Here is a 17,916-nt window from a genome sequence, read left to right on the forward strand (position 1 = left end):
TTGGACGCCTGATTTTAGATTTCCGACACCAGATACAATAACAGGTTCTGTTTTCCTACCGCTGCTGTCCCCTGACCCCATTGTTTAAACCAGCAGATGGCGTTGCACAGCATGTTATAAACTATATAGCCAGCCGTGTATGATCGAACAAGACCGCTGCGTTTTCAAGTTTCTAATGCAATCTCTGAGCTGAAACAAATGTTTGTGGAATTAACTAGTGATTTCTTTGGATCGGGAAGACTATTTCACTGGCTCTGTTTTCAGTCTTTAGATGTTAACATGTGCCCTGAAATTGGTGCTCCCTTCCTCCCTCCCTCCCTCCCTCTCTCCATGGTCCACACACCCCGGAATGAGAAAGAGTGTCCACTTAAGCTTATATTGCTATCCAGTTCACTTACAATAAGGAAAACGATTTCTCACTCCAAATCAAAAGTGTGTGGGTGGGTGTGGGGGAGTTGTAAGAGACAGAAATACGCAGAACTGTAAGTAGTAGCAGCAGATAAACTTTCATTTTTGAACAGGGAGGGAGGAGGAAAATTTATATGTTTTTTTTAAAATAAATAAATAAAAAGAATTGATGTATGAGATGGTTTCATGTATTTTGAATTAATAACAAAGCTGCATGAGAAATAAATCATAAAAATAACTGTGAATAAGTAGGACTGCTAGGTAAGTGACTATGTTATGCTTGATTTATTTATGTTTTCATTACTGCAATTGGGTTGCACTGCAAAGATCCTCAACTAAATTTTGCAATGGTTTAAAGAAAATGTTTTCTTTTTTTAAAAAAAAGACTGCTGCGAGGATGAAAATGCAAATCATCTGAACTGTAGATCAGATCGTTCCAAGGTTTTCAATTTGCCTGTATTAGCCTGTGACAAGTACAACGTTTTAAATGTGTGCCACAGGACAAGGGTTTCTCATAGTAAACAAGCAGTTGTCTGTAAGCCTCTCCAGCAACTGGTTAGGGCTATATGTATACAGCTTTGTTTAGAATAATGGATTCAGGGCCCCTATAAAGGAAAACAGTGTACATTAAATGGATTCCAGGCAAGGAACATTTAATGGCCAAAAATCTTCAGCCAGGGTGGAATAAACAGAACGAGCCAGGATTGAAAATGATTCTCTATATCAGATTGGAATTAAATTGGCTGATAAACTGTAGTTGCCTGTTGCTCAAGTTTTACTTCTTCGACCAGGGGAGTTATTTCACCGTTTCTGAAACCTCTCTGGCTTCTAGCAGTAAACAGAAGTGTATTTTGCAGTGTATTCGTGTGGGCACACATTCCATAGGATGGCTTCCCAATGGGTATTTGGGATGTTATACTGTGAATTTCCCTCTCTCCCCCCCGCCCCCTCCACCAACACACAAACTCTAGCATTACAAATATTTCAGATAATGGACAATTAAAGAGTTTTATTGCCCCTACACAAACAATACGTAAACTCATGGTCTTGGGGGACGTTACTGTAGCAACTACAAATGATCACCATGGCATTTGTTTTCAAAATGGATGAAGGGGGCCTTTTAAAGGAAATCAGCCAACTTGTACGGCCAAATTATAGAATAAGAGCTAATATTTTTAGTTAAGAGGGAAACCTTGTACAGAACTGAGGCTCAAAGTAAGATAGCTTTGGTTATTGGGTAGTTCCTCTTTATTAAAAGTGAAATGATTAGCAATGCAAAAGCAATAAAGTATTTTGTATGCATTATCTGGATTCTTTGTGGTAAAATAGCTTTTATATTAAGCTTTACTTAAATTCGAGATAAAGACAGGAAACAGCTTTACAGAATGTTTATAATTCCTTCTTTTTCTTCTTGTCTAAAATATGGTTCCAGCCTTGGATGTTTTCAGCTACAGAAATCACTGGAAATCATTAATATCTAATATGATTTGCCCATATGGTTGTATAAACGCACTTCAACAAATTACTTAAAAGGAAAAGTGAGTTTTTCATTTATTCCCTTCTTGACAGTATGTGTGTGTGGTGATACAGGGGTGGGCAGCATAGAAGATAGAACAGCTTTTAAGGTCAAAACATCAAATTACATGCATAAACAATATCTTATTTAAAATGCATGTTAGTCGCTAAGTAAAGTAATATAGATGAGGCAGACTCTGTAATGGTGTGTGTGTGTGTGTGTGTGTGTGTGTGTGTGTGTTACTCAGGGGGAGGGATATTTAAAATCTGGGGAACTGAATTTCATTTTTTCCTCACTTCCAAACAAAGTACTAATGTCAGTAAACATGCACACTGAGATTTATTTTGAAAACTGAGAACCACACAGTTCTTAACACAAAAATCAAATCTCAGATGCAAAACTGAACAGCATTCTCTTGGCTTTGTCAGATTCGCTGCTATGTCTGCAGCTTTTACCTTATGAAAACAATGTAGGAGAAAATGAATCCATGTCTCTTGCAAAACTAAAAATTAACTTTCAATGTCATGTAAAATATAAAATGCTAAAATCCTAATAATAAAACTTGATCCTCCACCTTAAAGAGACTTGTTCCTACGTAGGAACTTGGAAAATGCATATTTAAATTATTGTGACCTATTTGTCCTTTAGCTTTAGTTCCTCTCACTTCATCATTTAATTTGTATGGTTTCCAAATTGTCCTGATTATCATCTATTAGTACCTCTGCTGACAGAGGGCAGGACTCTGTTGTATCAGAGTTAATAAAGCAGAAACGCCAGCCTAATTACTCCGGGAGATAAGCCACATTGGCAAGATTTACCTTCTGAAAAGTTTACGTGTGGTTAATTCTTCTTAATAAATAAGATGCGCAAAAACAGTGGTTAGAAGTTCAGAACAGTGTGTGTGTGTGTGTGTGTGTGTGTGTGTGTGTGTCCACACACACACACACACAAAAGTCTGACACTAATATGCAAAGCATTAATAAGGTATTTCTGAATAAATCATGCTGATTTCAAAGAAACTTACCTCCAAGTTAACAGTGATTAAGACTGCAGCCTTAGCACACCCCTTCTCTCTGTCTCTTTCTGTAGACACACATGCAAAATGTGTGTGCATATTTGAAATCTTAAAAAAAAATGTCCTGATAGATAACTACACCTACAAAAATAAACGATAATTCAAATGTCAGTTGAGCATTGGAAAATACAGCTGGGAAAAGAAAGATCGGTATGATTTCACATTCATGTTTCCTTGTGAATGTGCTTTACATGTGCTATATGTTCTTTGTACATGTATAATGGCAGCATTCATACCCAGTTGAAATCAAGGAGCTTGCATTTGTTTATATGAGACTGGATTGTAGTAAAGATAGCTGGCATTTGTTTGCGAAGTCCTGGCTTTCTCCTTTGACTTCAAAATACATTCAGATATTGTCCAAGTCTATGCTGAACTCTATGTTTAACTGAACTTGTTTGTACTTACACTGCATAACCATTACATGTTATCATGCATGCAATTAAGTGATGTTTAAACATAAACAGTCTGGACTTGGGGGGTATTATGTTGCAATAAAGATTTGCTTGAACACCCAGGTTAGCGTTTCTTGCAGGGTGAGACGTTTTATCAAAATGAGCCATTTCTCGTCTCCTAATGCTTTTTGATAGCATATCTGTGGCTACAGGTTGCTTATCTGATGCGAAGCTTGCACTCCAGCAACTGTGCAAGAAATTGCCGAGTTTCTTGTCGAGTTGAACAAAACAGTTTAATCATGCGTTTTAAAGCCGCTCTGAATGTACAGTTCTGGAGCAAAATTAAATTTCATACTTAGCCTGATCTATACATATATCATTCTCTAATCTCTCTGGGCTGAGCATTAAGCCTGTCTGGGACTCTTGTAAGTCACTGTCCGGATGTTTTAGTTATGAGGATGATGGTTTAAGAGATTAAGATGTTATTAACCAAGGAGAAATATTTATAATTCTTATGTAGCAAAGTGGAAGGAAAAAATTGGCTTCAGCTAGCCTCCTCTTCGCTCAGCTTCCCAGTGTTTAAAAGAACGCTGATTGATTGACTCTATTTTCATTTCAATTGAAGTTTTATGATTCAGCCTGTGTCTATTTTTAATTTAAGTGGATTACATTCTTTCAAGATCCTTCTACTGTATTGACATGGATGTACCATATTACTAGGTACAATGAGTTCAGCACCCTCCAATCTACTAAATACATAAAGCCATAAGAAGCCTCTTATGTACAAGCCAGGTTAGAGAGAAGACAGCAGATTAATATTTGATCACGTAGAAGTGCTCCTTAATCAGATCAACTTATTTCTCAACAGAGTGTTTCTGCAATTATCATAATTGTTGTGCTAAATATGTTTGTCTTTACATCTGGCTTTGGGCATAATCTTCTCTCTCTCTCTTTCCAAAAGCTCCCCACCCCACCCCCTCCTTGCAGCGCTGAGATTCCTACACAAGACCCAATTAATATTAAGATGACAGTCCCTGATGAGTTCGCCAGGAGCCTGGAGCCGAGTGGAGTCTGTAACATCCTTAAGTACAGGCTACTTGAATGATCAAGAGCATCTGAGGGAGACATACAATTCAATAATCCCTTTTCTCAGGGAAGTCAAGAGTTCGGCGAGATAAGAGTGAAATCAAAGGAACACATCAGAAGGAAAATGACTAGTACAGTCGTGTAGTATCTCTATTAAAATGCAAACGTTATGGATTTTTGTTAGGGATGACGGGAACCTTTTCTGATCCATCGATTTCTTTTGATAGTTTGATGATTTCTCAGAGATTATCTTAAAAGCTTAAAAGGGGTCTCATCAAAAGAATATCTTCCATGACAGGTGCATATGTACGCATTCACACTCACGTGCACGAGCACACACACACACACACAGTTGCAGTCTGTTTTGTTAGCAAAGAAGCACACCGTGCAGATAAAGCAGAGAAATCCCCCCCCCGCTGCTACCGACTTCTTCGCCAATCCTTTCCAGAAGCCTCAGTGGTGAATAAGCCTATGAAATTCTGTCAGCCTTGATAGCTAGATTTTCACAAGGCATGTACCTCTAATTTCTAGCTATCAGCAGCCCAAAGATAACAAGGGATTCCCCCCCAATATATATATGTATATATATATATATATATTGATATATATATATATATATATATATATATGGTATATATCCAGTTAGTGAACTTTCCTGGGATATTCAACTGACTGTTTTTGGAAGCAGAAAACCGAGCTTCATAGATCTTAAGTCTGATCTGCCATTCTTAGGAGATGTTTGTGGCTGGTGTTTGTGGTTTTTATCCACAACCCTTTAAAATTCAAGGAGAAAGGTGGGCCAAAAATCCTGCCCCCATTATTTATTTATTTATTTATTTGCATAACTATTCATTTCTTGTGCAAATGGGGGAAGGGGGCTTTCAGCTGTTTTCAGGTGGTAAGTAAATTTCCTTAAAGTTTTTTTTGTGTGTGTGTGTATGTGTGTGTGAGTGTATGTGTGTGTGAGAGTGAAGTGCTCCTTAATCAGTGTGTGAGTGTGAGAAAAGTAAGTGCTTACCAAATTTTAAAAAGATGAGATGCTTAGGGGAGGCCCTATCGTGATAGTTCTCTCCAGTTCTTAGGCTTAAGCTGGGTTTTCTGCACCAGAATACAATACAAAGGATACCACATTCGTTTCTCTTGCTCACTGGTCCAGGAAATTCAGCTGGTGGTTGCAGAACAGAGAGCCTCACTGTGGACTATGTATGAGTAAAAAGTAAAAAAGTTTATTAAAAAAACAGGATTGTGGTGAGAAGGATCCTGATGGCATTTGGAGTTGAACTATGCATTAAAATCCCTGCTTAGATGAGCACACCTTACCCTTGATGCAATCACGCTGAGACTTTTGAATATGGAGAAAGCTAGGTTTATTAAAGTAAAGAACTAGGAAAGATCCTAGTTCTAGCTAACTAAGGTGGAGATGCAAAGAGCCAATCCTACTCTTTCATCTCTGTAAGAGAAAGGTCTCCTCTCCCAAGGTGGGAGGAAGAAGAAATGGGAAGGACAACGTGAGTCAACACCTCTGAGGATATCAAGCTCACACCCAAGGAAAGTTCACCACATGCTAATGGACAGTCCAATCTACTCTCTCCCCATGCAAACCCACCGGCCTTCAATACAAGCTGAGTTATATCCTGGCACTTCCAACAGACTTTTGGCTGACCCCCTCACTTTCTAAAGTCAGGAAATTAAACTCAACCCCAAATTAAAACTTCTCTGAACCCCCAAAAGCAGTTGAAAACCTCCCCTACGTTTGTAAATAACTAATGGTCCAGCAAAAGGGGGAAAGGCAGAATTTTCAACTCATCTTTTACCTTTAATTGTAAACCACCTTGCATCTTTTTCGTGCTTCCCCCCACTCTAAATTTCTACATGAAACTGGCCCAGACAGCTTTATTTACAAGGGCAATAAGTCTATTTTTTATTTTATTTTTACAAAATCAATAATGCAATAATAGCACAACTTGTGTTTGTCAGAAATAAGGATGGAGGAGAAAATGGGTTCACATTTAAAGGTAAAAGACACCTAATTCACGCTTCCTGAAACATTGCATACACTGAAGCATCATTTGAAATTTTCACTTCTCCGAATTTTGCAGTGCTGTTCATCAGCCAAGTAATATGTACAAGAATGCATAACATCCTGCAAAGCAAGCATGAAAATCCAGATGTTTGTGAAAACAAATGCACTGTATCAGAGAAAATTGTGAAGCAAACGTGTCCATGGGGAAATTGCACACAAAAATGTGCTTTGTACTAAATTTGTACTAAAATTCTAATGAATTTTCATGAGTACTTATTAAAAAATGCAAACTGATGTGAATATACAGAGAACTGGAGTTGGGACTGGGGGGAAATGAGAAACCAAAATTGATAAATTCTACAATCTCTGCTCAAAAGGCTAGTTGACAGTGTGTAACTGTAGGAACAAGAGTTGGGATCAAGTCAATTGTTGTTGTTGTTGTTGCTGCTGCTACTATTTATTACCCACCTTCCCCCCTAAAGCCCCAGGGCAGGTTACCACAATATAAAATGCAACTTTACAAACAGTTTGAAAACTTATAATAACAAAAAATGCAAAGCGAACCAGCCCAGTTATTGCTCAGATATCCTAATTCATTCGCCCTTTGCAACGGGTATCAAGAAGAATTGCAACTTGTGGCTTTAACACAATGTGTAAAGAACTGAGTACACAATGGATGAATGTTGCAGCAATGGGGCCATGGGGCACAGCGCCAACAGCATTTATCCCCCTGGCTTCAACTCTCTCCCCCTGAAAACAAGTTGCACGGAGACTGCAGTGTTCTGCTGCATGCCGTCCAGCACTTCACGCTCAAAGCTAGGGGACACTCTTGTGGCATCTCCATTTTGCTATTGCGGATCCGTGCCCTGGCTGAGTCCCTCCCTCAATTACCCTTTGCTGAAGAATGCTCTTTTCCACCTCCTCTGTGCTCCGTTCATTTGCTCTGCGATTGCACTAGTTTAGCAGCAAAAGGATTCTGCTTGTTGCCAACACTTCAACACATACCCAGCAGAAGCGGTAAGGCACAGACAGCTTGGTGGCTTTCTGTTCATGCACATACATGTGCATCCGCCACACTCCCACCCACCACTTCTAGCACAATCCACAGTCAGAGGCAGCAATGCAACTGAATACCAGGCACTGGAGGGGAGAGGGCTCTCGCGCTCGGATTCCACTTGCGGGTTTCTCACAAGCATCTGTTTGGCCACTGTGAGGACAGGAAGCTGGACTACATCATCCCTTGGGCTGATCGGGCAGACTCTTCTTGTGCTCTTATGTTCTGTGCAGGTCTACTCAGAAGCGAGCCCCATTGTTTCCAGTGGGGATCCTATTTACAGCGATTTTCAGGGTGATCCAAAGCATGTTGTGCTTTTTCTACATCTTTCATCGGCCTCTTTCAATGTGGCTAAACATTGTGCTGCTGCATGTAAAACTCAGCATGGATTGATTTTAGCAAATTTATCATTTTTGTTTCCAGTGCCTGGCATTCTATAGTATGATACAGTTCTTAGTAATTTTATTGCTATGGTTCTCGACTTGGTCCTCTTTGGTGTTATTTTATATATTTGCACAAAGTCATTGACCATAATAGAGATTGCCTGATGGATTAAATTTCAAAGAGGCTTACTCCTAGGTAAATGTGCACTGGATTGTACTCCTAACCCAGGGTCTCCAAACTAAGGCCCCGGGGCCGGATGCGGCCCAATCACCTTCTAAATCCGGCCCGCAGATGGTCCAGGAATCAGCATGTTTTTATATGAGTAGAATGTGTCCTTTTATTAAAAATGCATCTCTGGGTTATTTGTGGGGCACAGGAATTCGTTCATTTTTTTTCTTCAAAATATAGTCTGGCCCCCCACAAGCTCCGAGGGACAGTGGACTGGCCCCCTGCTGAAAAAGTTTGCTGACCCCTGTTAACCCTATTTACCTGGGAGCATACCCCATTGAATTCAATAAGACTTACTTCTGAGTAGACCTGGCTAGGATTCCACTGTTAGGCTGCAATCCCATACACACTTCCCAGGGAGGCAGTCCCTTTGAACTCAGTGTGGCTTACTTCTGAGTAGATATGCACGGGGATATATTATTAGCTTCTAGACCCCATGGGGAAGGAGGTGAGTCTCTAGCGTCTGAGTCTCTAGATTACACCTCTAGCAAGAAGCCATCCTCTAAGCATAGACAGGGAAAAGAAATTGGGACAGATCTGAAAACAGGGACTGTCTGACAAGCAGGGTTAGCAGAAGGAGAGGCTGTTTTCTTCCAATGCACTCTATTGCTGCAGAATGGCAACCATCACCACCCTGTTTGCAGGCTGGAGATGACATCCTAACCCCATCGATCGGTAATCAGATATTGGTTTCCTGTCACTTTCAAATTGATTGAAGCACTAAAGCGTGGTTTTGATTTTTAAAAGGTAAGCTTATTTCCTTAACAAAGGCTCTCTCTCATTTGAGCTACATGCAGATCTCTGTGCATGCTTAAAAACGTACGAAGAAGCACAGCATGGAAAAGCCACAGAATTTATTCAGCTTCTCAAGACGAATCTCCCTCGTTCCCTCTTTTACAGACTCAAGCCTCTAGACTTCATGACTAAAAAGACGTATTTGAAAGTCTGCAAGTCTGGTGTCACCAGCAACCAGAGGAGCTGTGGCATATTATCCTATGCAAACTTACTTGTGAGAAAGACCCATTGAGCTCAATGAACTTACATCTGGGTATGCATGCATATGATTGCACTGACAGGATCAGGTCTGCAGCAGTTACAGCAGGCATAGCCAACAAAGTGCCCTCCAGATGTTTTGGATCACAGCCCCACCTACTATGGCTAATGGTCAATGGAAATTATTGTTCATTTGGAGGGCACCACAAGGACTATGCCTGAGTTAGAGGGTGGGTTTTAAGGACACAGTAGAGTCCTCCTTATGACTAGTGGAAATCAAGCTATCATTTGCAAATGAGTGAAAAAAGGAAGGAAGAAATACCCCACAAATATGCATAATTTGAAACAGGTTGCAGGATCCAACCTTTTCTCAATAAGGTGCACCCAGAGGCACTTTCCTGTCCAAAGCAAAAGGCACCAGCACCACCCTATGAAGCCAAATGTTGGACCATTCAGGACAGATACTGTACATGGAAGTATTTCTTCACTCAACTCTGCATCCACCAAAACGCTGTGACATTTCTAAAGCATTCCACAAATGAAGCAGAAAAGCAAATGCCTCTTTTTCCAGGGAAGACAACTTTTCTTGGAATAGTTTTGGCACAGCATTATCATTCCTGGTGGGAATGTCCCTAAGGCAGAGACCTTTTGGAAAGGCATACAAGCCCCGTGTGGTAACACCTTACACTGTTCAATTGAAATGGATCCAAAGCTGGGTTTTGTTGCATGTGATAGAATCAGACCATCCCCTTTCCCTGCAGAAAAAAGCTTCTGTTTAATTTATTTCTAGCAGATAAGGTGACTTGGGTAAGGAAGAAGAAGCAACGTGAAGCTCCAACTCATAAAGAATGGATGTCTGCAGTGTAGGATAATATGATAATACAGAAGATGGCTCGCTAAGTTCAAGAGACTAAAATGTAGAGGAACCAGTGTTCTTTTCTGGAAAAAGGGTTCTTATTAAAAGGGGGGAACCACACCACTTTTCTGGGCTCGCTTCTCTTTTCTGGACTTACTCTCCCACTGGAAATATCCTGTTTATTAAAATGCAGGGAGATCCAATCATCTTTTCTGGACTGCACTTTTCTGGAAATGTGGTTCGTATTATTTTCTCCTTCACTCCCTCTCTTCCCTCTTTTCTTTATTAAACAGACAAGTGGGGGAGATAGGAGACATGTCCATAAAACTCAATATAACTCAAATGACAATGATAGAATAATTGCGCATTGAAGACAATTGCTGAAACGTAAATGGTTCCTTTATCACAAAGCATGCTCAACCCAAGAAAAAAATTGTAGGGTGGGGGAGTGGGGATTGTCAAACGTTCCACAAGCTCAAATATTTGGTTGGGGTGTTCATATGCTTTACACACACAATGAAATCTACCCATTTCCAAATAGAAAATTTCTTATTTGGTTTACCTCCTCACTAGCTGGACCCCCCCCCCCCCGCTTTGCAGACATTGCAAGAAATCATAGTATATCGTATCACGTCTCTCTCGTTCCCCTTGCTGCAGAGTAGGCTTTGTCTTACCACAAGGAAGACAGACACGACCGTAAGCTTGACCTGGATCCTTTACTCAGTATCAGCAGGCATTTTCTGGTTGCTACAAAAAGCAAGCAGGAGAAGGTGAGAAAGTAAACTCGCAAGTCGCTGCGATGCCGAGTGATTGACAGGCGGGCAGCCCGCTATGGGTCGAGAGATTGAGGAGTTGCCCTCCCCCCTTTCTTCGGGACGGGCTTTGTGAAGATTTTGTTAATGTGGTTTGTTTCTGCAAGCGCCTCGTTCTTCAGGGCTCAGTCCTCATATCTGTAGCAGTTAGAACTCTGAGGGGCAAAAGACATCTTGTTGCTAATGGACCTCAATGTCAATGTACACAGTCTCTTTGAGTAGTGGTTCTGGGGGAAAGGTGGGATATAAATAAATAGCTAAAGTGAACACATTGGATCTGTCAAGGGCCTGCTGAAAACAGACAGTGGGACAGTCTCTTCCAACCTTACCTGGAGGGACCCTTCAAGGATGTTCATTGAACCCAGGATACTCTGCTTCAGGTCTGTGCAGAGCTTGTCTGAGGCCAAGATGGGAGTCTTGTTAGAATAAAGGTATAAACCCAAAGAAAAAAGCAGCTGGTCCTTGGTGTAGCCCTCCAAGGCCTGGGGCAAGTGGCTGTGCTGCCCCCACCCCCCGGCACACCAGGCAGATGGTCTTCCCACTCAGTTGTGTCCGCCTTCAGTCTTTTAGACTGGACGTGGTCTGGACAGTCCTCCAAATGGAGGGCTCCTTCAAACAGAAGAATGCACTTTGTGAAGTTGAGCATATGATGACCCTAAAAGGAGGAGATGGAAAGGAGGTGGTCCAAATCAATGGGAAGGATGGAGCAGTTGACATGATGCACACATTACATTTTAAAGCACTATGGTACCATTTTAGAAAGCCCTGGCTTCGCCCAAAGAATTCTGGGAGCTGTGTTTTGCTCAGGGTGCTGAGCGTTGTTAGGAGACCCCTATTCCCCTCACAGCCACCATTGCCAGAGTTCCCTGGGAAGAGAGACTGTGAGTTAAACCACACTCAAAAAGTTAGGCAATGAGCTTAGAGAAATATACAGAAAAACTAAGGGCAACTAGGGGAAGGGGAGATAAAGGACCCATTTGAGAAAATATGTAAAGTGTTTATTGATCCTACAAGTGGAAAGGATAATGCCAGCTCCCCACCCTTGATATAGTTCAGGCTAGGGACCATTTGAGTTTTCTCTGTAAAGAAGAATTTTTTGTAAGGCAGCTAAGGCTCTCTCTCTCTCTCTCTCTCTCTCTCTCTCTCTCTCTCTCTCTCTCTCCCCCCCCCTCTCCCTCTCTCTCCCTCTCTCTCCCTCTCTCCCTCCCTCTCTCCCTCTCTCTATATGATGGTATTAAAAATTATTAGTATGTGTTGTTGTTGAGATGCCTTAAGTCTGTTATGTTAATTTACCCCAGCATCTTTTTTATAAAATATTATTTAATTTGATTTTCATAAAAATTCTAATAAAGAGAAATAATAATAATAATAATAATAATAATAATAATAATAATAATAATAAGTGTATGGTATGAATGCGGCTGGGGTGAGAAGCTGTAGAGAGGAGGAGGAAGTGGTATTTGAAATAACTAGCTAAACCTCTGATTAAAGGCCAGCGTATAATTTCAATATCATCTTATTTCCTTTTGCTCAGATTACCTTTTGACCAAACTAGTAGAAATACATTTCGTAACTTGTCCTATATGTTCTTCTTAGGGGTGGAGGAATGGCGTGGAAGGCAAGAGATGAATTCCTCTGTTGCACATATGTGCGCATGCCTTTTGAACTCTTACATTCAAGCAAAACAGCCCCTTACTTGGTTAATATCCAGTGGAAGAGCCAGCATACAAAGGTGACTGCTCTCTAATCGTAGACATATCCATATAAATGTGGGCATGTTACAGCCCCACCAGAATCTCTCGATAGTAATTATGGTGCCAAGCACCCCGTTGGCACAATTATACCAAGGCACTAATTAGTAGCGGCAAGATTAGAACCCCTACATGTTAAATCTGTAGAAGCAACGCTGAGTGAAGGGTTTAAAACAGTTTCAAAACATTGTATTGTCTTTATTACAGTCTTTATATTTCAGTAAAGAAGGGTTTTCTATAAAATGCACTTAAAATAATCTGATCCTGTCACTAAAAATAGGCAGGGAGAAAGTAATTGCACTTGAAGCCACGCTCTCTCTGACTTTTCTATCGAGGTGCCTTTATAACAAAAAGTGACAAAGATCGTGAACTTCGCCACCAATCGTGTAAGCTTGGTGGTTTTGAACTCCCACCCCAGCTGGTCAAAATTTTTGATTAAGCTCACCTTCATTGTCCTGGGGAGGAAACAAATGTTTCCTTATTTGTGAGTGAGATTGCCAGGGCAGAAGCCCACAGCTAGTCTTAAACCAGCGACCAGAAAAAAGGAGCTCTGTGCTGCCACCTATTCAGCTGTCACCAAAGTTGGGAACAACAAGGTGATTAGCACCAGCCAGGAAAGCTTCCTTGCACCAATAGGATGGAGTGAATCAACTGAGATTTCATGGCCCTGACAAAACAATACTGTAGTCTTGCAACCAGTTGGTTTTGAGGTGGGTTACATCAAAGCTGTTGCCGCCATGTTGGATTCCAGTTATGGCTGACGAAGGAGTACTACATGCATGTTTGGACTGGAACACGTTCTTCCGATGGGATGCTAATTTAATCAATTTCCATGAGTCCTGCAATGTGGCAGGAGAAAGACACAAGCCATTAGATGCATATTTCTGGCCAAGTACATTTCTCCTGTTACATTGTAGGACTGCTTTGCATTTAGCAGTAGTACTGAGGCAACTCTCTGTATAATGTTGTGTCAATTTCCATTTTGGGATTAATAACATGCCTTATTATCACTATTAAGCAAAAATAAAACGTGAAAGTGGGTCCCACGTTGCAGCTTGGGAGTCAGAGGTGGATCTCAGGGCTGGGCCATTTGAAGACCCCCAGATTAGGCTAAGGGACAGTGAGTGGTCCATAGTCACCCAGTGAGCTTCATGTCCAAGTGATTTGAACTTCATGGCTAAGGGATTTGAACCCTGTTCTCCCAACTCTCTAACCACTACCCGGCTCATCTTCAGTGTTGAATTAAAATTCAATTAACAGCCTAATTGCCTTCTATATGTGGAATGGGAAGTGGTGCCATTTTGCCCTACATTTTTGGCCACAAAAAATGCTCTGGGCCAGCTCTGCCCCTGGGATTCTTTGCTTCTGCCCCATCACCCACTAGGGTTTCCAGACAGTCATCCAGCTGGCAGTGCCCACCTCCTGACACCTTCAGCAATCCTCTGACTGTTTGCCTGTCAGCAAGGATGTCAGAGAATTCCACAGAAAATGGAAATTGCCAATGTTCGCTTATTCATTCCATGTCTAGAAAGGAAATCAATCCAGAGAATGAGATGGGTATTTGCTGCTGCTGCTGCTGCTTTCAGTCTACAAACTATACACAATTGATTATGTATCCCCCCATGTGCATTGTGTTTCCTTTGCACGGAAACGAATGGGGTGGAATAATGTAAAAACAGCATCATCATGCAATTGTCATAATTGCCATGGTTGATTATGTAAATCATAGAAGCAAAGATTTGGAAGAGACTGTGAGGGTCATCTAGTCCAACCCCCTGCAATGCAGGAATCTTTTGCCCAGCATGGGGTTCGAACCCACAACCCTGAGATTAAGAGTCTCATGTTCCACCAACTGAGCTATCCCAGCTTGCATGAGTTAAATTATGTAATTTTCTGAAGTGGACAGAGAAATGGATGACATAGGTTTTGGTGGAAGATGGACTGCAGCCGAATGGAAGCAGTGCTGCAGGTGAACAAATACAGGGCAGAACTGACAAAGATGCCTTCTTACATCCCTGCCCGGCAGGTCTAGCAGTCTTTGAAACACACACACACACACACACACACACACACACACACACACACAAAATGTGTTGTCTCCTGGATGTTGTAAAGCAAGTAGTTTCCTTCCCGATCTTCAACAATGCAAACATGAAGAGCCAGCAGAAGCTGCATCTGCATGGAACTTGTTTGCAGAACACTTATAAAAGAGCAACATTTTTTTACAATCCCTCCAAATGGAAATGCTGTCCGCCCCCCTGGAGAGAGGAATTAATTCAACTAGCCAGCGCAGGTGCCAAAGAATATGCCAATTTATATTTTGTAAAAACGACTAGTCTGGTTTGGATAAGAACATTTTGGAGCTGCTCCAGACCCTACAGCCCATCTCTCCTTGCTGATTTATTTGGGGAAAGAAGTCAGCTATGTCATAATCGGAGTGGTGACTTCCATAATTTAATTTGGCCTTGTTCTGTCCCCTGTGAATGCCACTTAATATAAGATATAATTTTCTCTGGATGCACCTCTGAGAGGTCAGCAACCCTTTTAAGTCGACGCTTTCCTTGCAAGTATTCTTTACAGGACTTACCTCAGTTGCATGAGGAATCTCCATTCATGAGTGTCTGGCAGAAGCATGGATGTGGGATGGTGACGGAAACTCATAACCTGGTCTATGGACCAACTTCTCTGAATCAGGTAGCAAGGAGGTGCCCACAGACCCACATGGGAAGGACCACAGAGTGGATCCTTCTTCTTCTTCTTCTTCTTCTTCTTCTTCTTCTTCTTCTTCTTCTTCTTCTTCTTCTTCTTCTTCTTCTTCTTCTTCTTCTTCTTCTTCTTAGAGATGTAGTTGCTGGAGGACTCTGGCATCAATTTTGTTGGACTCCAACTCCCATCACCCCCAACCAGCAGGGCTAATAGTCAGGGCTGATGGGATTTGTAGTCCAACATCTTCTGGAGGGGGCAAAAGGTCCTGGACAGTCTTGCTTTCGGGCTTGATGCTCTAAACAGATGTTTAATTGGGGAGCAATTATCCCAGTATAAACCAAGGAAAGGAAAATTTATGAAAGCGGGTCCCTTAAGAATATCTGGGTCTTTTATTTTGTTTTGTTACAGGTGAGAGAACATCAGCGTTATAACTATTTAGTGGGCACCTTGGGGTTTGCCCTCTCCCCACGGCCTGCTGCCTGAGTCTCCAAACCAGAATACAGAAGGGATGTGAGTTTAATGCTTTGCATGTGTGTGTCCTTCTCTTCCCTCTCTTCTGTTTCAGGCTCTGGCAAACTCTGTGTCAACAGCTGCCCAAGAGCAAGTATGTGGGGTGTTGGAGGGAGACTTTCTGCTTTGCAGCAAAAGTTCTCAATGGGCGCCAAAATTTCCAAAGCCCTCCCAAATGACGAAACCTCCTTTATGGCTGGAAATACAAATAGCCACAGTATTCTATTAATCATTGTGGGATGCATTCCCCTATCCGCTCCTTTACCATAAACAAGGTGTAAGGAATTAACTGGGGAGGGGGAAGGATAGAATTTTGTCTTCTCTTTCCTCTGTTGTTTAACTTCATATTGAAGGGGATTTTTTTTAATTCTTTCAAAGTGAAACGATAAGAGCATAGGGCCACAGAATCACAGAATTGCAGATTTGGAAGGGATGCCCAGGGTCATATAGTACAGCCCCCTGTATGCTGGAATCACAGCTAAATACTCCCTGACAGGTGGCCAGGTCCCAGGTCCAATAACCAGCATCTCCAGGTTGAGACTTCCTGCCTGAAGCCCTGGACAGTGGCTGCCTGTCAGTGTAGGCAATATTGAGCTGGCTAAACTAATGACCTGACTCAGTACAGTGGTACCTCGGGTTACGAACTGAATTTGTTCCAGAGGTCTGTTTTTAACCTGAAACCGTTGTTAATCGTTGTCAACCACTTTAGCTAATGGGGCCTCCCGCTGCCGCCGATGTGTGATTTCTGTTCTCATCCTGGGGCAAAGTTCTTAACCCGAGGTACGACTTCTGGGTTAGCAGAGTTTGTAACCTGAAGTGTTTGTAACCTGAGGTGTTTGTAACTGGAGGTACTACTGTATAAGGCAGCAAAAGTATACAGTGGTACCTCGGTTTACAAACACAATTGGTTCCGAAAGTCTGTACTTAACCTGAAGCGTACTTAACCTGAAGCGAACTTTCCCATTGAAAGTAAGGGAAAGTGGATTAATCTGTTCCAGACGGGTCCATGGAGTACTCAACCTGAAGCGTACTTAACCCGAGGTATGAGTGTAATTGGTTCCGGAAGTCTGTACTTAACCTGAAGCGTACGTAACCTGAAGTGAACTTCCCCATTGAAAGTAATGGAAAGTGGATTAATCCGTTCCAGAAGTAGGAGCCCCATGAATGGAAAGGAAAGAACACAGACGCTGCTTGTTTTCCCTGTAGTCTATCTTCCACTAAGCTAATCTGTCACAAACAAACTTGAAAGCCTCGTTCTCACCTCATGCAATTGCCAGATCAAGGAGAGCCTGCCAATTACCTTGGTGCCCTGGCAGATGACATCATCACTTTTGCTCTAAAAAAAGAAAAGGTATTTGAGTTGCAGTCCTCTGCATCCCTCCTGCCCTACACCACTGAGCATCTCAAATCTACAATGGCAAGTAAAAACCATGCTTTCTTCTGTATGACAAGACTCCCAGAAACTCTCATTAAAATATATGTATTTTAAAATCCCATAATTTTATGATTCCACAAAGCATCTGAAAATGTCAAAGTGTGCATTTCTTTCATTGTTATGGAACTATTAAATGTATATTAGCACGGTCATTTTTATGTAATGGAAACAAATAACGGTTAATCTTATTGGAAGGTTAAGTGGGCTTACTCTGTAAAGGGCAAATCCCAGATGAATGTTTTCATTTAAAACAAAAAAACAAAAAAGGGAGAAAAAGAAAGGGCGAAAAGAATAGCTTTAGTTCCTGACAGATGGCCTCTGTCTGAGTCTCTCTGTAGACAGATACCGTTTCTTTTTACACATTTATGAAAGTTGTAGTTATACATATTGAAGAATATTCCTTAACAAAAGATGGAGGAGCCAACAGCAAGTTGGCCAGACTGAATGGATTAGATTTCTGATCACTGGCAGATGGCTGATTTAACAAAGGGATATATAATTTGGGAAACTGTTTACATGTTAAAGTTAGCAGTTCATCGCACGAGGGGAGGCTGCGTAGAGCTGGAACACTCCCCCCTCCCCCCTCCCCCCTTGAATTGAAACTCTCCTGGCCTCAGTTGCACATAACAGTGGCAGGCGCATGAGTTTGCCCATTCACATATCATGTGATGTTTCAGAGCCCAGGAG

At 41.6% G+C, this 17,916-nt stretch overlaps 1 long non-coding RNA gene across 1 annotated transcript; it reads left to right on the forward strand.

Annotated features, from left to right (window-relative positions):
- Window positions 1-220: 220 nt before the first annotated feature.
- Window positions 221-4,662, forward strand: LOC148685295 (uncharacterized). The gene is made up of 3 exons (XR_015950511.1): window positions 221-482; window positions 1,841-1,946; window positions 4,353-4,662. It is a non-coding gene; the product is annotated as an uncharacterized LOC148685295 (long non-coding RNA).
- Window positions 4,663-17,916: the final 13,254 nt, after the last annotated feature.

This window comes from Zootoca vivipara, chromosome 6 (assembly GCF_965207765.1).
Source record: "Zootoca vivipara chromosome 6, rZooViv2.hap1.1, whole genome shotgun sequence".
Taxonomy (NCBI): Eukaryota; Metazoa; Chordata; class Lepidosauria; order Squamata; family Lacertidae; genus Zootoca; species Zootoca vivipara.